General features: G+C 38.4%; 1 protein-coding gene across 1 annotated transcript in view; it reads left to right on the forward strand.

Annotated features, from left to right (window-relative positions):
* Nucleotides 1-18,349: 18,349 nt before the first annotated feature.
* The window catches only part of LOC138173920 (serine/threonine-protein kinase VRK1), a 143,300-nt gene continuing 137,462 nt past the window's right edge, over nt 18,350-24,187 (forward strand). The window contains exon 1 of the mRNA XM_069103974.1: nt 18,350-18,506. The gene's annotated coding sequence lies outside the window, so the exon portion shown is untranslated. The remainder of the gene's footprint in view (nt 18,507-24,187) is intronic.

The raw sequence follows: 24,187 nt of genomic DNA on the forward strand, positions 1-24,187 counted from the left end.
GCATTTTACAAACCTTAAAGGATGTGTTTATTATTGTTATTATTATTATAATTTTTTTCTCATTTCACTTACTTCATTTGGCTAAAAATTAATCATATACACTGACTGGCTGAATTGGGAAGTACACTAGCAGGATGTATGAACTATAAAGCTAGAAGTGTAGACCCACAGGACACCCCTTAGAATCCAAGATGGCTTCTGTCTTCTGGAGAACCAACATCCACCTGGGAATGCAAGTTGGGGAAAAACATAGAAGGGGTGCAATGCTATATTTTACACTGCTTTTTCTCCTGATTCTCACAATTCTTCTGACATAATGTGTACAAAGGAGCAACTGCTAGAGAGCTACTAGGTATTTTAATTGAATTTATAATATATCAAGACCTATGATTTCCTCAGTGTGGGGAATCCTCCGTTAACCCATCTCCAACTTATAATCTTTGACAGTTGCTTAATGCTCAGAGAAGTCAGGTGACTTTTCCTTGATCACATCAGAGATGGGATTGGGACCCAGTTCCATCTGATTCTGAGTCTAATTCTATCTATATCACATTGCCTTCCTGGGTATCATAACCGAATGGGGTTGGGGGTCAGGGTTAAATAAAGACTCATATACAAAGATTCAACTGGTCCATAACAAAACATTTTTTATAATAACTGAACATTTGGCATATGGCTATATATAATAATAATTAAGGATTTCATAAGGTCATTTATAAAAATAAGAGAACATTCTTCCTTATCAATATCCTGTCCCTTAGTTGTCTTAGTTTCTGACCCCTAAAAACTATAGAGATTTCTCCATCCATCGAGCTTATTCAGTATTCTTAACTCTAATAGAAGGTAAGAGAAAGGGACCTCAGGGTTCAGTGCGTTATTGTAAAGATGAGAAAAATGAGGTCTAGAGGGAGAGAAGTGACTTATGTGATATCATACAACTAGTTTATAGCGGAGTCAAGATGAGAATCCAGAATTATTTGATTCAGTGTTTTTCACACCATACCATGTTTCCATCCATTCATTTGTCTAAATTCCACCCTTCCCAGAATCACAGAATGTCAGAGGCAAAAGGAACCTTAAAACTGCTAAAGCATAAAATGTCATAGCTGGAAGGTACCTTAGAGAAACAGACCAATATATTACAACTAGAAGGGTTTTTTTGTTTTTTTTTTGGGGGGGTGGGCTTATTTTTAGGGGGCAATTGTGGTTAAGTGACTTGCCCAAAGTCACATGGCCAGTAAGTGTGTCGAGTGTCTAAGCCAGATTTGAACTCAGGTCCTCCTGACTCCAGGACTGGTACTCTATTCACTGCGCCACCTAGCTGCCCCTCAACTAGGTTTTAAAAAATTAAATGGCTAAAGGTAGTCGTTTACTACTAGTCAAAGGGACTTTGGAGGTTACGTACTTCAGTGTCCCCATTTTATAGGTAAGGAAACTCTATATTTGACTCTTATTATATACAACTTAGCATTGTTAGATAACTTTTATATGACAATATATACACATACACATATGTATGTTTATGTACATAGATATGCATTAATTTTGTCCTCCTAACTAGATTGTAATTATAATCTCTTTGGAGCAGGGACATTCTGTTTTAATAGCTTGCATTTATAAAGCATTTTAAGGTTTGTAAAGAGCTTTATAAATATTATTTTATCTTTACAACAACCCTGGGAAGTAGATGCTATTATTATTCCCTTTTTACAGGAAAAAAAAACAGAAGGAGGCAGAAGCAACTCAACTTGCCCAGGGTCATACAGCTATGAAGCAGATAAGTCAGCATTTGGACACAGGTCTCCCTGACTTCATGTCTGTGCTCTATATGCTGGAACACCTAACTAGTGTTGCCCTTAGTGTCTGAGGTTAAAGTAGGTGCAGAAGGGCTATGATCTCATCTGAAGCAAGAGGCTGTGGTAGTCAGAAGGAAGGAAACAAATCTCTACCATGACAACATTCAGCAACTAGTCTCTCAAATTCACTTCTGCAAAAAAGGAACCTGTTTTTCGCAAAAAACCTTTTGATTCTCATAATAATACTTATATATAGTGCCTTTTGTCCCAGCATCTCCAAGCATCAAAACATGACAAGAGTTGTATGGCTGAAAAAATAAAAGCAAAGTCTATTGCCTTTGTCTTTGAAATGGCTTTTCATTCCCAGTTCACAACTTGACAGCAGAAAATGCACATGTGTGTGAATTTGACCTGAGTCTCTGACTACACAGCTGCAAGATGTGATAACATTTGCTAACATTTTGTTGGCTTTTTTTTAGATGACCAGTTCAATATAAGAAACACATTTGGCCTAATAAAGTAGATGTCGGGGAAGAATGAGAGAACCCATCCTGTTTCTTCAAGAACGTTAGTATTCATTTTATGAGTGGCAAAAGGAATGGCAGTGAGAAAGGATTTAACCTGATTTCTTCCAATATTGTATTTCTTAGAAATGCAGAACTGAACTCATGAGTACATGACCTAGAAAACAACTTATGTGGCATGAATTTTGGGACTTAGAAAGCCCTTGCTCTCCTAAAACCTGCTCTCCATCCATTAGCCGACTAAAGCCTGCAATTCTACTAGTACAGCTTTATTTATTTGTCTTAAGACTTTGATAGAAAACTCAGAATACCCCTAGGTAAGGTGGGGGGGGGGCAGCATATAATCTCAGTTACTAACTTTTTAAACTTCCACTAGTCATTATAAATTGCCTCCTTCACAGTTTCCCCCAGTGACAGCCTTTAAGCCATTGGAAGACCGAGAATGGTTTCTTTCCCTGCTTTGGGTCATTTGACTTTTTTTAAAAAATTGTTTGTAGTTCTCCTTTCTTGAGCACCTAGTTCATCATTCTACACTGGCTCTGAATTAGTATTATATGGAGTCACCTGGTGTAGAGAAAAGAAAATAGTGGAAACAGTAATAGATTTTAAGGCCACAAAGACTTTAGAGATGATCTGCTCCAACACTCTTATTGTACTGATTAAACAAACAAACTTGAGGCCCAAAGGGATTAAGTGAGTGACTTGCCCAATGCCACAGAAGTAACAATAGAACCAGAATTTGAACCTAAGTCCTCAGATTCTAGCTCAGTGCTCTTCAGACATGGGAATTTTGTTGCCCTCAATTCAAACAGTCACCCATATTTGTCATCTATGGTGGAGATGGGTCTTTTGTGTGAAGAACTGTGCATAAGCAGGATAAGCACAAAGGAGGTCAAGCTACTGCTATGAGAAATTTGTGGAGGGAGAGATCAGTTTGAGTTGAGAGGAAGGCAGTAAGAAAACGTGTCATGAAGGAGGTAGCACCTGAATTGAACCTTGAAGAAACGGTATTTCAGTTTCAAGAAAGGTTCTGTTGTAGGCATGGGGAAGGGGAGGATGGGACTAGAATGGGGGATGGACAATAGTCCAATGTGAAGGTGGGTAGAATGAGATAAAGTGGAGTGCAGAGATTGGAGTTAGATTTTGGAGGGCCTTGAATGTCAGGATCAAGAGTTTATACTTTATATATTTTTTCACTTTATTTTTCTTGTTTATTCTTTTTCTTTTGTGACATGGCTTATAAAGAATTGTTTTACATGATTTCACATGTATAATAGTTATCATATTGCTTGTCTTCTCAATGAATTGGGAAGAGCCTAGAGAAGGAGAATTTGAAACTCAAAATTTAAAAATGAATGTTTCTAAAAATTAACAAACAATGAAAATAAAATTTAAAAAATGAAAAGGAGAAATACAGGCTAAAAAAAGGAGTCTATTCAGTAAACCCTGGTGAATGACTTAGGGTTTTTGAGTAAAGCTGTATTTTGCCAAAGGGATGCATTAGAAAGATTGCTGTAATATCAGTTTGAAGGATGCATTGCAGAAATGAGCTTAGACACTTTCCTTTAGCCTTTCTGGTTATGAAACTCAGAAGAAATAAGTACTTTTTCAAATACTTGAAAAAAGTCTTTGAAGGATAGGCAGAAAGCTTGAAGTCAGAGACCTGACTTATAGCCCAGTCTCTCCCACTTTAGGTGGGGTTCTTAACCCAGTGTTTTTGAACTTATTTTTAAAAAAATTTTGGTAACTTTTAATAATGCTAGTTTCATTTGTAATCCTATGTATTTTATTTAATTTATTTAAAACCATTATTCTGAGAAGGGGTCCACAGGTTTTACCGGACTATCAAAAGGGTCTAAAACATGCAAAACAGATTAAGACCTCCTGTACTGTAATCTTGATCAAGTCAGGTCTCTGAGACTCAATTTTTTCACCTATAAAATGTTCTGATTCTTATAAGAGTATGTTTTATTTAATTTTGTTTTCTTCAATTTTGAAAGAACTAAGAACTCTCATCAATGCAATGATCAATCATACTTCCAGAAGACTAATGATAAAGCATCCTATGCACCTACTGACAGAGAAATAACGGACTCAAGATGTAGAATGAGATATATATTGTTGGACATGGCCTATGTGAGAATTTATTTTGCTTGACTCTGCATATGTGTTTTTAAAGCTTCTCTCTCTCTCTCTCTCTCTCTCTCTCTCTCTCTCTCTCTCTCTCTCTCTCTCTCTCTTCCCCCCGCATTGACTCCAATTTATTTTTAAAGTTTTCATTTATATCTTTTGTTTTTCCATCACATATAGTATATGTTATTCCCCTCCCCTAAGTATCAGAAGCATCCCTTGAAACAAAGGATTTTTTAAAAAGAAAAATTAAAGAGCTTTTACAGGCTCAACATTAAACTACAAAGTATTTCTTATAAAAAAAATAACTAAAGACCATCACCAGCCTCCTGCTCCTTGGGCTTCAATCTCCAGTCACCAATCTTCTGTTCCCAGTGTCAAGGCAGCTGTAGTTTGAGGAGTCTGATTTAATAGTTAACCTCCTCTTAGGGTCTCAGTAATAAACCAGCTTTCAGGATAGACTGAAGTTCATGAGTCAGATCAGTCCTAAGGTTTTAAAACAGGGCTTCTTAACTTTATTGTGTGTGCTGGATCTCTTTAGCAGCCTTTGGACCTCTTTTCAGAGTAATGTTTTTAAATGTGTATAGTAAAATACATAGTATTACAAACGAAACCAATTATGTAGAAATACAGATATAATTTTTTTCTTACCATCCAAGTTAATGGACCCTTGTGGAGGGAGGTGAATCCCCATGGACCTGTTTTAGAGGAAAAAAAAAAGGAATGGGAATCTGGATAGGAGTGTAAAGCCATGGGCAAGAAGACCATGTGTAGAAAAGAGAGACCTAGAAGTATAGAAACTGGTTGCAACTATTTGATATTGTATAGGAGGAAATAGGCAGCTGGCAAAAGTAAAAAAAAGGGAGGGGGAGGGGCCTAGGAGAAACTAAATTTTAAAGGCTCCTCAAAGTTTCCTCTCAGGAGTTTCCTGTAATATTCACATTCCTCTTACCTCACTCTAGTCAGTCTGGGGAATGAAGAAAATTAGTTATAGAGTTGAGGGCGATGCCTGGAAGAGTAGGGTTGGGAAGGATTAAAAATAGGTCCAATTATAGTGGCTTCTTGAAATTTCTGGATGTGTTACCCTCATCCCTTAAGGGCATATACCTGTAGGCTGAAAGAATAGAAATTAGGCACATATTTAGGGTTTCAAGAAGTCTTCTTTGAATTTTATGAATCCAATTACCAGAACAACTATACTAAAGAAAGGTGATTAACAAAATAAGCTGATATCTATCTTTGCCATTGTGAATTAATGCCTTCTCCCATCATATTTAAAAGAAAGTGCAAAAACATTTCAGGACTTGCATATACAGCAGCATAAATGGCAGCGTTTGTCATGATTAGAATCATAGAGAAAAAGGTGGAGTTACCAAGGAATTCGTAGGCATCAAAGCACTGTGATGGCAGAAGCACCTTGGAAGCTATTAAAAACCTGTGGAAAGTTATTTGAAGATGATATCATTATCTGGTTAGTGCATGTAGTAAAGAACTTGAATGCCATATTGGCCAATTATAGACTACTAAAAAGAAACATGGGAAATGGGATCTCAAAAACAAAAGTATATCAAAAATTCTTGATGCCCCCAATTAGCATTTGAGAGCAAAAGCGAAAGGACTAAAGAAATCCAAGGAGTCAAAGTAGTAACAAAGAATATGGAAAAATGATTTTCTAGCCCTACTGTCTGAGGGCCAGGTGTGTGACATCTCACCCTTCCTCTAGGTTTTATAGTTTTAAGGCATAGAAAGGTCTCTGTCATTGACTCAAATCCCCACTAATTGTGTTCTACCCAATTTTAAGGGTCTCTAAGTACCCAAGCTCTATCCTAGCACTTAACAGATTAGCCTTTACAAAGGGAGATTTACTTCAGAGGAAAACAAGAACAAACAAAGGAACATTCTGCTCTCCCTACCCCATCTCCCAGTCATTGCCACCTTTGTCTTTGGGGAGAAAAAGGGAATTGGGTTCCCAGTTTAGCTCAGTTCCTGCATAGCATTAGTTCCACCAAATTCCAAGTTTAGAGTTCCCTTGGGCTTATGTCTTGGGACCTTGACTTCTTGGGCTTCCCTGCTAAGTTAGCAGCAATACCAAGACTAGAATCCTGGGCTATAAGAACCCCAATTCTGATCTCCCAGGTTAGAGACTCCATTTCACATGAAGAACTAGAAAGGACAACAAAACAGGAGCCAAACTCCAAACCAGTTTCTCAGGACCACATAGTCTAAGTGGAGGAGAAGGTGGCTTTTGGATCCTGAATAATAGGATTGAGTTTTTTATTTTGTCTCATTTGTCCTTTTTCAATCTTAAATATAGGTTGCTACATAGTGTCCCTCCTGTGATTGGATGAATCCTCCAGGCCTGGATGTGTTGGAAATAGATTTAAAAACATAGAAAGTTCTAGGCATTTCTCCAATGGAAAGAGGCTACTCCCAACCATGTGGTAGGCCAGTATAGAATGTCTTCTTAGAAACAGGTCCCTGACATCTTCCACATGGGTGCATCCATCTTTGGTGGTCTGGGCATACACCAAATCTCTTGTTACAAACAAAAGAAATAGTTAAACATCAATCAAGAACCCTCCTACAGAAACTTGAGAGGCAAAGAACTCAGAGGAGAGAGAGAATTTATACAGAAGGAAGATATGGAAAACTTCTGATCATCTATATGATCATTAGAAGCCCAACACAATGAGAATGAAAGTTGAATCAAATGAGAAACGTAGCTTGCACACTATTAATATAATGAACAACAAAACAGCTATATCAAGGGAGGTGACTAAAACTCTAGTTTCTGTGACAAGAAAGTCGCAGGCCTGGATACTATTTGTAATTGTTGGCTCAAAAATGTTTCATCAGGGGCGCATGAATTGCTAGTACTTTACCAGCTTCTGCTCAGATAAAAATTTGATCCCATATTTCTTAATGGAAGGTATCACATATTTACTACCAAAGATGTGAATACCAGTGATCCTTTCAAATAGAGATCAATGACATGTTTATGTATTTTATGTAAAAGACTATTAAAAACAACAGTAATAGCTAGTATTTACATAGCCTTTTAAGGTTTGCAAAGTGCTTATGTTATCTCATTTGTCCTTACAATAATCCTGTGAGGTTAAATCTGTTCTTATTCCCATTTTACATATAAGGTAACTGAGGCTGAGACATTAAGTGACTTGTTCAGGGTCACATAACTAGAGAATATTTAAAGTAGGATTTAAACTCAGGTTTTCCTTACTCCATCACTCCACTGTTCCACCTAGTTGCCCAATCACAGCTTGTATTATATAAAAAAAATCTATAAATACTTATAAGAAAACTATATCTTGGATAAAGTGTAAGAATAATGTGCTAAAAAGTCCCTAGGATGGAAAAGGCAACTTATTGCTTTTTCTTTTTGTAATTATTGAACAAGCTACCCAAAAATGTCATAACATTTATACTGGTTTTATTGACAGTCATGAAGCCTTCAAATCAGTTTTACACTAATGACTCATTCATTTACTGTAAATACAAAATAGTCCCAAGTATTGTGAAATCACTGATGTATTTTACATATACTATTCTTTATTTGAAACACACCATCAACTAAATAATATTAAGAATAAGTGATTTAAAATGTATCATTTTTTCAGGAGATAATTTAAGCCCATTATCCTCCTGCTTATTCTTAAATCCATTCTTCTCTCTCCTAAATAGAACTAAATATGCCTTCCAAATAAAAGAGGAAGTAGAACCAAAGCACCTTACTCATTTAATGCTTATGGTATCTCAAACTTTATGGTTCTACTGAAAAATATATTAAATAGCTCTTTCATCTTAAGGAATTTTCTCTGTTAGAATGCTGTTTGGACATTTTTAACAAGACTTCAAGGATAATTAGAGATTACAAGTTTCAAGTTTGAATTTGAATCCACAGATCATTTTGAACCAATGGTTGGCAGCCTAGACAAGACACAATGAATGTAAAAATAATAAGACTGCAATTATGAAGTTAGAGATGAATAAACACAACATATTTAAAGTAATTAACATCTATGCAATAATTTTTAATTGGCTAGTTGGATGTAATTTAGATGATTTCAAAAAAATTTTTTAATAGCATCCAAAACATCATAGTCTGGGACAAATCAGACATATACGCCTTCTTCTCTCCACAGGTTGGATCAGTATGTTGACTTTGGCCATTTTGACATCATACGGCCTTTTATAGTCTGCTTGATCTGATGTTTGTTGGTTTTGACAACCACAATGAATATCATGGTGTTCTTGCCTTCAGTCTTCTTCACAGAAGACCTGGTGGTCAAGGGAAACTTGATAATGATGTAGTTATTAAACTTGTTTCTCTTTGTAGCAGCAAGCACCCCAAGCATGTCCTCAGGGTTTGCTGCCCATACAGGTTCTTGGATCTGCTTTGATAAAAGAAAGCAACTCAAAATGGGTTAACAAGCTTACTTTAATCAGTCAGACATATATCCTTTACCTTGTTCAGGGGAAAAGGTCAGCACCCCGAACTTCAAAGTACACAGACAGAATTATCAAGACAGAAACAGATCTAGTAGACAGATTTCAAACTGTCCAACCATTACATCCATACCAAATCAACATCTGGCTTTCAACATCTGGGTTTTTCAAAGTTGGGGGGGGAGCCCTGAACAACGGCTTCCCAGAATACAGATCAAATCACAGAACACTTCTCAAAGTGAGCCCCCAAAACAAAGCTACACATCAGGGCTTATATAGCCTTCTCCTGGCTCAGAGAATGTAACAACCTTATTGACTCACTGGCCAATCAAGAAGTGTCTACTGAAAAAGAAGCCTCCCACCCCAGGCTTCAGGTGCACTTTAGCCTAGGGGCAGGGAAGATCTTCCAAATTTGCATTCCCATTACACTCTTAGAGGCCAGTTTTGGAGGGGATTTGGGCTTTCTTTGAAGCCTAAGTACTTTGGATCACTGGAAGGTGAGATGTTTGGATACTCTCTTTTTTGTGGCTATGTCCCTTCAACACTGTCTTCTTGTCTTTCAAGGTCTTTGATTTGGCTTCTGTCTTGAGGAAGACAACCATTTCTTCTTTGTCTTTAGTGCCATCTGGAGGGGAAGTCAATGCCAGTCTTAATATACACTTTCAAAATTGTAAAGTGGTCCTTAACAGATTTGGAAAGTAGCCTAAAAAAACCTCTACAATATTAATGAAACACAAGACCCATGGCTCCAAGGTAACTATAGAAAGAATGACACTTTATTGCCAAAAAAAGGAGAAAAATAATTGCTAGATATTCTTAGAGCACATGAGGAGGCAAAAAAAAAGACAGACCCACAAATATATTTTGAGAACAAATACATATATTGCTTCATTGGGCAATAGTAAAAGATGCTACTACATAGATACCATTGAATTTATCAAATGTAGCCACAAGTGATTCACCTCTAAATGGAGCTTATAAAATGGATAAGATCAAGAATGGAATCAAAAGGCCCTCTATAAAAGACAATTACATAAATTTAGGCAATAACATATTGACAAAGAAGAACTGAACAATTTGCTGAGTCATTCAAATTTGTCTGTAGAACTTAAGGGATTTATGACAGGATGAGGTCATTGCTATCAGAAATTACAGAAGGTCATCCTTAAAGAACCTGAACTTGGTGATCAATGTAGCTTATAGAAGGCAATGGTGGAAGATGTGCAAATTTTAAAAATTTATCAGCAAGGTCTTTTTGTGGTAGCAAAGAATTGGAAATTAAGGGGGTGTCCATCAATTGGGGAATGGCTGAACAAGTTGTGGTATATGCATGTTATGGAATGCTATTGTGCTATAAGAAACGAGGAGCAGATGGTCTTCATATTTACCTGGAGAGGCTTAAAAGAACTGATGCTGAGTGAGAAGAGTAGAACCAGGAGAAATTTGTACACAATTACAGACACAACGTATGTGTGATGACCAACTTTGATAGACTGGACTCTTCTCAGCAATGCAGTGATATAAGTCAATCCCAAAAGACTCATGATGGAGAGAAATATGTGAATCCAGAGAAAGATCTAGAAAGAACTAAGTTTATGTCCAGGTGGAAGCAAAATACCTGATCTTTTTCCTTCTCTTATTTGGTTTTCTGTCCTCTTTACCATTTTTCATTCCAGCTATTACAATCCGTCCTTATAACCTGACTAATGTATAATGTGAAAGTATTTACAGATCCTATACTTGACTATAAGCCGCCATGGGAGGGGAGAGGAGGGAGGGGGACAAAATGTGAAACTCAAGGAATTGTGGAATTGAATCCTGTAAACTAAAAGGAAACAAACAAATTAATAAAAAAAATTAAAAAAATTTATCTGCAAGCAGTACCTAGCAAAATAGGATCTCATGGCTAGAATCATATGTCAGAAGCTGCTATCTTTCATAGATGACAGATGAGAAATCCCCATACTACAAATACAGATCTCAAACCAATAAACTATACTGAAGTCAGACCATTATCACAGATTGAATTGTTTCCAACAATCTTTCAGACATAAAACTGATCCACGAAGATAGCTACGGCCAATACAAAATACTCATAATCTACAAGCTAAATGGAACAATGACAAAAAACCCTTTCAAAATATAGAGACTCAACATAGGAGATCAAAATCATGCGGGAATAGGATATGTCACCCTTGTTGTTTTGTCTGGGCCTGTAGTTTTATAGAGAACATTTTAAGTGAGCCATGGATGATGAGCTCACAGCATAATGCTTTCATTCTACTACAGAAAGCAGTTATTTTATGCATCTGTGCAATAGTTTGTAAAATGTTATATATGGAAGAATAATAGAATACTACTTTGTCCTAGAACTATTTCTTTCTGAACCTTGTTGAAAAAGATCAGAACAAGATGATGGTAATAATAATAGCTGACATTTCTATAGGCTTGGTACTTGCAAAGTGCTTTACACATATTCATAGGATCATAGAATCACAGATATAGAATGAGAAGAGACATCATAGGTCCTCTTTTCCAACCCTCTAATTTTGCAGATGAGGAAACTGATACCTAAAAAGCTTAAGAGTACTGCCCATAGTCACATAGCTGTCAGAGGCAGGATGCTTGTTAAATTCGGTTTTTCCTTTTTAGCATCATAATGCTTCAGTCCAGCAAGTCAGCTTCCAAAGGAAAAGGCTGCAAGCATGGAGTAATGACATCTCATAGCTTTTAATTCCTGGGAAATCAAAACACTTAATTATCTCATTGATCCTCTCAGCATCCTCTTTGAGGTACTGAGGTGGGTAGGAAGGGATTATTATTCTCATCCTACAGATCAAAAGACTGAGGCCAGTAGGTGACAGTGAATCATGGGCAGAAGCAGTACTGCTTTTACAAACCTATGTACTTATTGTCCTAGATGATGTTGCTTTCCTACTTAATTGCTATGTTTAATAATGTACTCCTCCAGTACAGTCCTTCACTTTAGCTCGAGGATACTATGCCTATGGAGTGCAAGTTCTAGCATGTCCTACTCAGCCAGAAAGACTTCATTATGGGTACTTCACACTCTGGCTGTATCACATAGGTTCATCACCAGAATCTTGGCTATCATAGGATTAATGGTTTCCACTCAAGAAGACACAAGTATTCACTTACAAAAGGGTTTCAATTTGCATTTCTGGAGAGAAAACACAGATGACTGAAACATTGAAATCCTAGTACAGTGTAAAGAATTCTGGATTTCAAGTCAGAAAACCAGAGTTCAAATTTTGTCTTGGCCACTTGCTATTTGTGAGACCTTGGACAAGTCCTTAACCTCTGTGGGTCTCAGTGTTCTCATTCATACATTGGACAACTGGATGAGATGACCTCTAAGTTCCTGTCCTATTCTAAAGCTATGATCTTGTAAAATATGATGTTATACCATCAGTTCATTTTCATTCTGACAACATTCTGAAATTCTGTCTACTCAGTTTCTACCTGGTCCGTACACTGTACCTTGATCCCAACACAATGATTTCATTTTGGTTCCCCTTTGTTGCAAAGGACAACAAGCAAACCAATCAATGTAGTCAATCAAGTATAGCACATACTCTGTGGAGCTTATCCAAATTTTCATGGGCCCTGATGAATCATGTTCCCAGAGCTCAGCTATTAGGTTCCTTCAGGGAACTACGGGTACTCATGAGGGATAGAGGTGTCTTACCTGATGCTATGTAACTCAAGAGTCCTCAGTGGTTTGCTTTTTGCCATGATTATCAATTGGGAATTATTTAGTCAGACAGACAAGTATCCTCAAGAAAAGGGTATGATAGGAATATCTGGTAAAAAAAACAAAACAAAATGAAAAATAGTCTAAGACACACTATTCTAGAAGCATGTATGCTTAACTCCAGGTGACATATTTGAGCAGAGTCCAGGAGGAAATCAGGTAAGACTTCAAGATCACATGTGGCAAAAGGAAGACTCCTAGTTTCTCATTGCTGCAAGTCCTTTTCTCCCCTCTGTGGGATTCTCAAGAAGTTTCCTCTAGACATGATGCAGTTTCTTTGCTGAGTTCTTAGTAGAGCTGTTCTTGCCTCCTCATGCAAATACCACTTTTCCAAGGAATGACACTGGGATGATGGATGACCATGGAAGGCCTATTGGACCCCTGAATTTAGTAAGGTCTTATCTGGCCAAGATTGGGCAGGGATAGGGGTAGGGAAGGGATGGCAAATGAGGGTCAAAGCTAAAGTTTTCTCCTGACCCCGAACAACTTCACAGGCAGTTTAGCTAGAACTCCCTTCCTTCTCCATGAACTGTAACTACCTTGAATCTATTTGGTTATTACCTAACTTAGTATTTTATAGATTCCTCAGGCTATCTAAATACTTTCTTGTAGCATAACTCTACTACATCCACTGTTCATTGGAAGCATTTTCACTTGTTTAGAGTGAAAGTTTTAAGCTTGTTTAGAATGGTTTTGATTTGATTAAATTGAAATACAAATACTAGAGCCAGCATTTCTTTACTTAGTATCAATTGATTGACTTAATCAACAGCCCACTCTTACACATGTACCTATACTCTTGAGGGGGAGGGAAAAGGAAACCTATTCACACACACACACATACACACACACATATACACACACACACATATGTACATACTTCTGAGGGGCTCCCTGAACTTGTCTTCTTGAGTTGCCATATTTTCCAGACACACAGGACCCAGATTATGCATGAGGGAGGCCCCGAACATGTGGAGAACAAAGTCCCCCCCACCCAGTAGACATAATTTGTTGTTTTTACCCCAAGCTGGACTCCCTGTGTATTTGAGAGTCAACACAGATATCAATCAGTCTGCATCAGACTGAGCAACTGTGCATCTGGGACCCTTGTAGATAAGCAGGCCATCCTATATTCATGGTCTAGCAGTTCCCAAGTGAAAAGAATGCTGCTTTTTTCATTGCCCAGAGGGAATTAGTCTTTTACCCTCCTCTAAGACACCCCCTTTTCTCTGTAACTTAAATATCAAAGCTTTCCCTGGACCACTGGACCACTGTACCACTGGATATAGGGAATTCCCACATGCATGTGCCTCTCTCTTGTAATAAATCCAGTTGCAATGCGTGTCTCATGGACTTATGATTTTTTTTATTAACAATACATATATATTATAGCAAGTAATATTGACTCATTTACATTACTCGTAATGAGGAAAGTATAATTTAAAAATTCCAAGAAATAAAATTCCACAATGAGGAATGTATGTTTAAAAAATTATTAGAAGTAGACCTAATTTAAAAAAAAGTCAAAGAAGATCTAGAGACCAAGTATTATGGAAAGTAATCAATCGAAAAACATTTATTAAGCACCTACTTTGTACCATGAACCTTGCTGAGCATTGGGTATACAGATACAAAAAAGACAGACCTCAAGGAACTTATAATCTAATGGGGGAAGATAATACACAAAAAGGAGATGAAAAGGGGCTTGGGGGTAGGGAAGGTACAAGACCAGGGGCACAGTGGAAAAGTCAGAGAAGTCCCAGAATAGTGCAACCAGGTGAGAAATGATACGTTCTGAGCTTAGCTCCTTCCTCAAATGGAGGTTTTAGAGTTCATGGCTCCATCTTCCAATCAGAGGTACAGAGGGTGGTGATGGAAACACGCAGGATGATGAGGTTTTTTTCCAATAATAAGCTTCCTGGGGGTGGTGAAGACAGAGAAATCCCAGAGTAGTACAGCCAGGTGAGAAATGGGGAAATGTAGAAAATTAAAAAGCATTAAAGCATTGTAGAAGTTAAAGTTTTGTTGTCTCTGATACACCTGGTCCCCTTAACAACTATTTGTAGCCTCTACAATTTTATAATTTTATATATCAAGAAATTGAAAGTGAAGGAGGATAAAAGATTGCTTAAAGTCACACTGCTTATAAAGGGGGAATCTCTTGTTTCCACACTCCGAGGTTTTTTCCATTACTCAATCTCCTGTGTTGTGATGTATGTAGTGTTTTGCACATAGTAAGTTGTTAATAAATGTTTGTTGAATAAATAAATAAGTGGGACAACCTGGAGGAATGTGTATATTCTACATATGTGTTCAGGGAGAACAAGCATCTCTGGTGTCAGGGATTGCCAAGCCCTTTTCAGGGTTGCTCATCCACCTTTGGCATCTTCCTGATTCATCCAACTCTTCCCTGTGGCTTTAAGAAACTGTAGCATGTGCACTGTACACACCCTGGTAAAATTGTCTCTGCAGATTGGCTTAACCAGGTTGAAGGTAACCAAAGGACCTTGAACGAGGGGGATATCTACCCCTAGCACAAGATGACTTCCTTCAAGGGAATGGGTGGATGAGAACAATTTGTTCAAATGGCCATGAAGGCAGCCAAAGCAAGTGCTGTGGAGTGCTTTGAGTTTGGTCAAACATCCAAGATGACAAGGTTATCCATTGTACCCTGGGCTATTGCCAGTCATCATGACTTTTGTCCTGACATTGGACTTTGATGATTCTCAAAGAGATAGAGAGGCTAACACTTTGTGCAACTCTACCTCACTTAAGTCCAAATCATACACAAGTCAAGACATTACCTATGATGTCATTGGTCCTCTTTGAAACAAAGAACAAACAACAATCTCCTATGTTAGTGCTGAAATGGACTGAGGCAGTTCTTTACCAAGGTTTTTTGTTTTTTGCTTTTTGGAGGGGGGAAGTTAGGGCAATTGGGGTTAAGTGACTTGCCCAAGGTGACATGGCTAGTTTTTGTGTTATGTGTTTGGAAGGTCGGATTTGAACTCAGGTCCTCCTGACTCCAGGGTTGGTGCTCTATTCACTGTGCCGCCTAGCCCTTTATCAATGATTTCTCATAAATCTTTTACAAGGTTGCAAACTCCTTGGGGACAGGGACTATTTTGTTTAAATGGGCCTGCTTCCAGGACTTAGGTCTCAGTCTTGGCCAGTTCTCTGCTGTATGTGTATTTCTAGCATGTAAAAAAGGGCACAGAGCGGGCACTTAAGCATATGATAAGTTGAATCGATCCTTCTAGCTCTAAGCTCTTGTCTCAGTACCTCTGTGCTCAAGGCACCCAACCCATTTGATGGACAAAGAAACTGGAGAAGTTAATGACTCAAACAAGACAATCAGTTAATTAGTTATTGATGGGCCAGGAGGGGTGTGTGTGTGTGTGTGTGTGTGTGTGTTTGTGTGTGTTGAGTAGGAAGAGCGTGTATATAAGGCACTTTGCCATTATCATTCAGTCAGTAAACATTTATTAAGCACCTACTATGTGCCAGGCACCGTGCTAAGAGCTGACGATACAAAGAAAGACAAAAAAAGGAAACAAAACCAAGCCCATCTTGCTCTCCTGGCGTTCATCAGCTAAGGGGAGACACTGTATGCAGATAGCCACCTACAACAAGTATATTGGCAGCATAAATTTCTGATAATCTCAGAAGGAAGACACCTATATAAAGAGGTTTGGAAAGGTGTCTTGTAGAAGGTGGGACTTGAAGCAAGGTAGGAGGTAGAGAGGAGGAAGTGTTTTAAGTGTGAAGTATCTTATTAATATGGATTGTAATCATTATTATTATTTAAGTAGAATATACACATTCCTCAAGGTTGTTCCACTTATTTATTTATTCAACAAACATGTATTAACAACTTACTCTGTGCAAAACACTATGTTAGGTTCTGGAAATAGAAAGATAGAAAGGATAGCCCCTGTCCTTAATTAGCTCATAAGTCTATAATAAATTTTTTTTAGTAGCAATGTATGGCTGTGAGAGGAGTATAAAAAAAAGTTGAGCACGGCAGAATTGATGCTTTCATATTGTGGTGTTGGAGAAGACTTTTTTTTTTTAAAGCAGTTGGGGTTAAATAACTTGCTCAAGGTTACACAGCCAGTTATTTCTGGGTGGGGTGCTAAGTATCTGAGCCTGGATTTGTTTCCAGGTCATCCCGACTCTGGGCCAGTGCTCTTACTCACTGCGCCACCTGGCCTCCCCTGGAGAAGACTTTTGAGAGTCCCTTGGAGAGCAAACAGGTCAAATTGAGAGATAAATTCAGTCTATTCACTGGAAGTTCAAATACTGAAACTGAAGTTTAAATATTTTGGCCACATAATGAGAAGGCCAGACTCATTGGAAAAGATTCTGATGTTGGGAAAGATTGAAGGTGAAAGGAAAAGGGGACAGCAAAGGATGAGATGGTTAGATAGTATCATAGAGACATGAACTTGGACAGACTTTGAGAGATAGTGGAGGATAGAAGGGCCTGGCATGCTATAGTCTTTGGGGTCATGAGTCAGAAGACTCAACAACAACAACAACAACATCATCCTAAGAAAGAAACAGAATAAATTACATATAACTGATAGGAGGAAGGGTGAGGTGAGTTGTCAGAATTTTAACCCAGGATCTCTGATGCCAGATCCAGTCAAAGAAATATTTGAAATATGAGGATGGATAGATTACTTTCATCTGAGTGTGTTGGGTGGTGGGACAGGGGAGGTTTCATGGAGGAGGTGATATTTTGAGTTGGCAAATAGGAAATTCCTTGAAAGCAAGAAGGAACTTCAATAGATGAAGAGGGGAGTGGGGAGGGAGAGAAGGGGAAGGAGAGACAAGTGGAGATGGGAAAGGGTGAAAGAAGGGAACTCATTGTAATAACTTTGAATGTTATTGGCAAAGGCATTAAGATGGCTGGAGACAGGAAGAAAATAGGACAAAACATAGTCCAGTTTGGCTGGAACAAAGATGACTTAAGTTCCCCATGTGTATCTTGAATACCAGGCACAAGGCAGACAGAAGGCACTTAATAAGTATATGATGAATTGAATTGAATGTGTTGAACTAAGGTCTTCCAGCTCTAAGCAAATCATTAGGACTTAGAGCTTGAAGGACCCTAAGCAATCATCTAGCCCAACCTCTTCATTTTATAGGAGAGAAAATTGAGGTTCAGGGAAGTTAAAAAGTTTGCCTAAGACCACTCAACAAATCAGTGGAGCAGAGTCAGAATTTGAACCCAGGTCCTTAGACTTCAAGTCCTGAAATCCTAGAATCTCAGGACTTCATTATTTGAACAAAAATCTCTGCTCTTTTGTGTTTCTCGGCCAAAAATTTATGAATTGTTTATGTATGTTGTCGCTTGAAGAGCAGTGAAAAACCGAAAATTTTGCATCGTATCCTACAGATTTATATTCAACTTTTCAGGAAAACATTTGTTGCATAAAGTGAGGGATACCGCCATATGGTACCTAAACAGTTAAGAACTAGTGGCAACAATCCAATCTTGTCACTTCCAGACTGCGCTAAACTACGTTTCCCAGGAGGCTAAGTCCCAGCATGCAGATGGTGGCGGACTTCGGAAAGCAGGTTATGGAAACTCGAGGACTACAAATCCCATAATGCCTAGAGGGATGGGGGGAGGGTTAGGGAGAGCGGTAGAGCAAAGGCCGGTTCTGTCAAGTCCGCCCTCTCAGCAACCAATGGGAGACGAAGATACTGCGTAGTGCGTCTGAGGCGGGAGATGCTCGGGGAATCCGGTGTCGGCTAAAGCGGCGGGAAGTTCGGTCTGCGAAGGAGCCTCCAGCGTCGCGGTTTCAGGTGGGAGAAGCCGTGGGGCCTTGGGGTCGGGGAAGCCAGAGGACTAAGCGCAGGGGCCTTCGGTGGCCGAGGCCCCTCCGAGAGGGGAGCTGGGAAGAGAGCTGTTCGCCGCGTCGGTCCAAGGCGGGCCGGAGCCTCCAGTGCACCGGTTTATTGGCGTCTTTTTGTGGGCCGACGGGACGCGGGGCTTCTCTGCTGACTCCCAGACGCAGCCAAAGGCGAGGAGGGTGGCGGCTCATCCCCGGCCTCCTGGCCTGGCTTGGGTCGTGGTCTCTGGTCGGATCCCAGGCTTTAGGCTTGGACGTCAGAGACTCTTCTCGTGCCCTGTTGAGGCAGGGTGGTCTAATGCAGAGGGAGGGATCCGAGACCTGGGTTCCAGTGCGGGCTGTGACACTTACTAGTGTGTGACTCGGGCCGTGCTGCTTCTCTGAAAAGAGCCTCTCTGAGCTTCTGACAACTTCCTCGGATTTAGCTGTTTAGTCATAAACAGCTTCAGATTTGCGTTGATGAGAGCTTCCCCACACCAGAAATTCAGAGATGCTTGCCCCACTTGCACAAAATGGGGATTTATTTTCAATTCCTGCCTCACAAAGGGAGGAAAAGGAGGGCGAAAAGCACTTTGTATACCTTAAAACATCCTAGAAATGTAAGTTACTATTATTGTAAGTATTAATAATACTTAGTAATATTATTTATAGTATTACTACTTAGTAGTACTCCTTAGGCAGCTAGGTGGCATAGTGGATAGAGTACTAGGCATGGAGTTCAGGGAGACTCATCTTCATGAGTTCAAATACAGCCTCAGACACTAACTGTGTGATCCTGGGTAAGTAACTTAACCCTGTTTGCTTCAGCTTCTCATCTGTAAAATGAGCTGGAGAAGGAAGTGGTCAACCACTCCAGCATCTTTGCTAAGAAAAAAACCCAAACAGGGGTGACAAAGACTGACAGTACTGAACAATAATATCAGTAATAAATAGTAGTAAATACTGCCTAGTTGTAATACAGGGCAAGTTGTAGATAGAGTGTTTATGAAAGAATGAATGAAAACTTTTAATCAAATCCAACAAGCATTTATTAAGCACCCACTCTGTGTAAGTTTGTGTTCTAGGAACTGGGAATACAAAGAAAATGATCAATAGTTCTTGCACTCAACAACCTAAGGTTCAAATGGGAGGATAAAACACTTAAATAGATAAGTATATACATGAAAATTTGAGAAGTAGTAATAATAGTAATATATTATTCTCATCGATAATATTAGTGAGATTGTTATCCTTATAGATAATAATATCCTTATTCTTCAAAGGAGGCAATGGTCCCGAAAGGGAGGTGGTTGTAAGGAAAGCACTTTGTAAACCTTGTATAAATGTAAAATTATTTTAAATTAACTTTCAGATTTATTTTATTTAGTTTAATTTTGATTATTCTGAATCTAGCAGAGAGATAGGTACTTCCAACATTAACCTTTTATTCCTACCTGCAGAACTGGTAGTACCCATCTACTCCAGAAGATTTTTCTTTCTTGATTTTTTTTCAGTCAGCCTACTAAAATGAAATTTAGTAGAGATACATTTGGGTTCAAAAACTTACAAGTAAGCACAAGTTGGTTGAAGCATGGCAAGGTAGCCATTAAAAAAAAAGATGTGGGGGTTTTAGTATTCTACAGACAATAAAAATCAGCAGCATTATATGACAGCAAAAAAAAAAATGCAACAAAAAACTAAGATGATTTTGGGCTGTCTTAGAGAGAACAGCTGTTAAGAACAAGGACATGAGTGTCCTGTATTCTGTACTGCTAGGATTCCATTCAAGATGATTTTTAAAAAATTTCTTCCCCCAGGATGTACAATATGGCTCCATCCTTATTTTCCCCACTTTTCCATGGGGCGTTTACAGGTAATAATAAAAGAATGAATGGAAAATCCTGAAGATATTAGTGATTCATTTGTAATCAAATTCAGCCAGCATTTATTAAGCACCTACTCTGCATAACTGTGTTAGGAGCTAGAGATATAAAGAAAATGAGTATTAGTTCTTGTCTTCAAGAACCTAAAATTCAAATGGGAGAAAAAAACATAAACAAGTATATACACGATAATTTGAGAAGGGAGGGAGCATTACTGACCAGAAGAAAAATCAATCAACAAGCATTTATGGAGAGCCTGTTTGCTGCCTGGCATTGTAGTAAACTTTAGAGATATAGATAATAATACTAACTTAAAATTAAAGAATTTTAATTTTAATTTTAAAAATTAAATAAATAAAATAAAATTTTTAATTTTAATCTTCCTATAGAAGGTGACACATAAACTGTGCCTTGAAGAAAGGTAATGATTCCAAGTAGATAAGCATTTTACAGGCAGGGGATAAATAGCCTGCGAAAAAGCACAGAGGTGGGAGATGGAGAACTACATTCTGAGAATAGCCAAGTAGGGCACTATGACTAGAAAGCAGAGTCTATAAAGGGGAGTATGTAATGTGAAATAATCTTGGAAACTTAGGCCAGATTGTGAAGGAATTTAAATGATAAATTTAGGATTTGGCATTTTATCCTAGAGGCAATAGGTTTGTGAGCAGGAATTAGTTTGGCATAGCTGCAATTGGAAATATTTAGAATGACCTAGATTTTGGCATTCATTTTTAAGATACATTATATTACCTTGTATTATGTTGCATTTTAGTCTTGTTACTTTTGAAGGGAATTAAAATGTGCAGTAAGTCTTAAAGAGGGAAATTTAAGCACTTAGCATTTTTAAAAATGTTTTTACAGTTATTGCTCAGTGGGGTATATGTTACTCATGTTTACTAAATATGGCATTTAGTAAAACAGTTAGTCTCTGGGTAGACAAGATAGCATCTATTAGCCAAAGAGGTTGTTTACATAATAGCAGTAGTCACCAAATAACGACAGTGGATAGAGTACCAGGCTTGGCATCAGGAAGACTCATCTTTCTGAGTTTAAATTAGGCCTCATACTCTTACTAGCTGTGTGACTGTGGGCAAGTCACTTAACCCTGTTTTGCCTCAGTTCTTCATCTGTAAAATGAGCTGGAGAAGGAAATGGCAAACCACTCTAACATTTTTTTCCAAGAAAACCCCACATGGATGTGACTGAAATGACTGAACAACAAATACATTCTTACTTCAGGCAGTGTGTTGTCTGTCCTTCAAAGGAATGTTGACTGGATTCTGTAAATTAGGGTAGCACATAACTAGTGTACTTTATCAGTACTGATAAGGGTTTGTAGAATAATGACTTCCTGTTATGCTCAGTGTTGCAAAGATGCTATATGGTTGAGATCTCTGTTGAGTTCTGTTCTATGTTGTAGGTTTTTGTTGTTTGTCCTTCATTTTCAAAGAGGACCATGACATCAGGAAGGTGATGTCATGACTGGCAAGTGAATTGGATTCAAGTGAGGAAGGCTATGCAGAGTCACCAGCCTCACTTTCTCCTCTGGAGCCATCTGGATCCAGTGGCAAGATATAGATGGGGATGACTGGAGATGACCCAGGATACAGTGGGAGACCTTGGCTTTTTTAAGCTAAGGTCTTTCCCAGGTCTCAGTTTGGGCCCATTCAGTGATTAAAGCTAGGTGAGAAATGAGGCAAAGAATAGCTTCTTTGACCTTGTTAGAAAAAAAAAAATTCAACCTGGGAGGGGAAGACCCTGAGGGTTTCTGGCCAAAATAGAGACAGTTGCTATTTACATTCACTCTGAGCCATCTGGGCCCAAACTATGACCCAGGGAGGCTTGGGCTGGGACCTGTGGTTGGTCAATCTGTGAGAGTCCGAGTGATTTGAGTTTAAGGCTTGGTCCTTAAGAAAGAAATCTAGCCTGTAAATCCCAAGATATCTTGTGAGGTTTCAGTAATCAAAATTTATATTCCTTTGGGCAGAGCACCTGTAGGTAAGAGTGTGATTCCCTATGTAGACAGAGGGAGAGGAGGAAGGGAGATAAAGGAAGAAATAAGGGAGGGAGGGAAGGAAGGAAAGAAAAAAGGAAGGAAGGAATGAACTGCATTGCCCAACTGAAACTAGCCAGTTGGGTTTCCCATGGGGTAGCTCAGACTACTCAAAGGTTGTTGTTTTTCCTGTCTTCTCAAACAGGATCATGACTTGCTAATGAATTGGATTTAAGTGAGATAGGACTGTGCAAAATCACCAGCTTCATTCACTCCTCTGGAGCTGTCTGGGTCCTGTGGCAAGATAAAGATCAGGACAACTTGAGATGGCCCCATGTTGTTTGTACGTGCTTTAAAAACAACAAAAAAACCCTTGTCATTTAGGCAGCTATGGTGGAGTGGAAGAGTGCTGGGCCTGGAGTCTGGAAGACCTGAGTTCAAATTTGGTCTTAGACATTGACTTTGTGACCCTGGGTAAGTCATTTAATCCTGCTTGCCTCAGTTTTGTCATTTGTAAAGTGAGCTGGAGAGGGAAATGGCAAACCATTCCTGTATCTTTGCTTCAGGAACTCCAAAAGGGATCATGAAGAGTCAGACACAGAAACAGTATTTAGAGTGCTTAGGAAACCAAAAATTAAATTTAAGGTAAACAGAAAGCTAGTATTTTTTCATTTAGAGCATGATTTTTCAAAAATTGATATGAAGTTATCAAAATGACTAACGTTTCTTTCCCCGTACACAAAAACCGATTATTTTATACTTTGCACAAAATTCTTATCTTTTCATTATTTTAATTTTGTTATTCTGAATGTGACAACCATCAATAAACATGAATATTTTCATATACAAAGAGTAGGAAAAGAATTGTGTATGAAACTGCAAATTTCTGTTATGTGTTGTTTATTTTTTAAAATGCCCAAATTCTGTCTTCCTCTGAATTTCCTTCTGTTCCCTTCTTTTTATTATCTATCATTTAGTTGTTTTCTGACCTCGTTGACACTCTGTGATCCTTTTTGGAGTTTTCTTGGCAAAGATACTGGAGTGCTTTGTCATTTCTTTCTCCAGCTCATTTTACAGATGAAGAAACTGAGGCAAACATGATTAAGTGATTTGCCCACAGTAAAGCAGCTAGTGAATGTCTGAGGTCACAATTGAGCTCTGGTCTTCCTGACTCCAGGCCTGGTACTGTATCTGCTGAGCCACGTAGTTGTCCCTTCTGCTTATTAAGGTTAGGGTTAAAATAAGTTTTTAATTATGTCCTTTTTTAAAAAACATAACTTTAGTTTGACCCCAGTATACTTCCTCCTCCCCCTCTCAGACATCTGTCTCATATAACATTTTTAAGAAAAGAAAACAATAAAAAGAAATGGAAAAAATCAATATATGTGATCAAAACATTAAAAAAGTCAGAAAGTATGTGCAATGTGCATTTATGGACTCTCCACCTCAGCACAGAGATGGAGTGGGAGTCTCTTCTCGTTCTTCTATATAAGCTATGCTTGTTCTTTATAATTTTACAATTCTCACTTTTGATTTTTTTTGTGGACAGTTTTTTTCTTTTACATTGTTTTACTCTGCATCAGTTCATGTAGATGTTTCCATGCTTGCTTGTATTCATCATATTCCTCATTACTTAAGGACAGTGACATTCCAGTTATTGTTGTTGCTTGCCATTTCCTTCTCCAGCTCATTTTATAGATGAAGAAACTGAGGCAAACAGGGTTAAGTTGACTTGCCCAGGATCACACAGCTAGTATTCTGAGGCCAGATTTGAAC

Source organism: Petaurus breviceps, unplaced genomic scaffold (genome assembly GCF_028583685.1).
Source record: "Petaurus breviceps papuanus isolate PSGF00001 unplaced genomic scaffold, PetGlider_PUasm1.0 67, whole genome shotgun sequence".
Lineage (NCBI taxonomy): Eukaryota > Metazoa > Chordata > Mammalia > Diprotodontia > Petauridae > Petaurus > Petaurus breviceps.